Source organism: Lucilia cuprina, chromosome 2 (assembly GCF_022045245.1).
Source record: "Lucilia cuprina isolate Lc7/37 chromosome 2, ASM2204524v1, whole genome shotgun sequence".
Lineage (NCBI taxonomy): Eukaryota > Metazoa > Arthropoda > Insecta > Diptera > Calliphoridae > Lucilia > Lucilia cuprina.
Genome location: NC_060950.1, coordinates 65,718,931 through 65,720,437, shown reverse-complemented (window position 1 = coordinate 65,720,437; position 1,507 = coordinate 65,718,931).

Sequence of the window (1,507 nt, the reverse complement as noted above, 5' to 3'; positions counted from 1 at the left end):
TGAACTAGAACTGAACTAGAACTGAACTAGAACTGAACTAGAACTGAACTAGAACTGAACTAGAACTGAACTAGAACTGAACTAGAACCGAACTAGAACTGAACTTGAGAAAGATAATAAAAAATTAATAAATGTTGAAAAAACCATCTTTGTAACATAAATTTTACATAACATCTTCTGTCTTGATATAGGTTTTTCTAGAACAGATTTGCTAAACATACATTTAATAAAATATTAAAACTTAAGGCTTTTATTAAATAAAACTTTATATTTACATTATATTATCGAAAGACATATTATATTATTGTAAATATTATCGAAATATTAGGTTTTCCCCCTTTTTGCTTGTATGTACTTTTTTTTGCAACACAAACAGAATTTTGTATAAATTTAAAACGTTTTTCCCAACATTCATTAGTATGTTAGTTTATATTTCTAAAGATTTATATCACTAAGCAACCATAAATCGCTTTGAGACGATCTATAAAGGAAACTATGGTTACTTTAAGAAATATTTTCATTGCGTTATTTATTTTTTTCTGTAAAATGCTTGACTTTTATACTGAAATATAAATAAATATAAAAGGATTTAGGCAGAGAGGGCCATGTTAAAAGGTCAAATGAGAAAAATTGTTAAAAAAAAACTTTAAGTTAAATTTATCTCAATAAAGTTAAATATTGTATTAATAAGTTATGAATGCTTAAGTGGGGAGTATCAAAAATAAGATATCCTTCAGACATCACACAACTCTGAGCCCTTTTTAAAGAATAATTTTCCATTTATTCCACTTCTCCCTATTACTGCAGAATATGAATTTAAAATCGTTAACACATGCATAATGTTGCATAAAATTGTAATTTAAGTAAAATGTAAAAACTAACACAAAAAAATGAAAATTTTCTCCCCCGAGATCATGACATAGACAAAATACTTTTTGCTCATACTTTCTTTATTCACTTACATACTGCATATTTTACAGAATATCCTATATATAAGATTTACTTGCATAAGGACACTCACTTGAATCTTTGTCATTTGTTAAAAGTGGACTTTTTAAGGAAATCATTGATAGAAAAACGAAAAACTAAAAGGGTGCATCAAAGAAGAAAATCCAAAGGAACATTTGAACATTTCTATTGTTGACCATGTGTGTTTACATATAAAATATATTTGTTATTTGAATACTTACTTACATGCGGAGTAATGGAGTAGAAATGAAGTAAATAATATGGAAAAAATTCTACTTTTGATAGATGTTTGATACTGTAGAAAAATAAATGTAAAAATTCAAATTATAAATTTCAAATGAAAGTTAATCCAACAATTTAAAGGAAATATAAATGTAGGAATTAGAACTATATCAAAAACATCACTGAACTAGAACTGAACTAGAACTGTACTAGAACTGAACTAGAACTGAACTAGAACTGAACTAGAACTGAACTAGAACTGAACTAGAACTGAACTACAACTGAACTAGAACTGAACTAGAACTGAACTAGAACT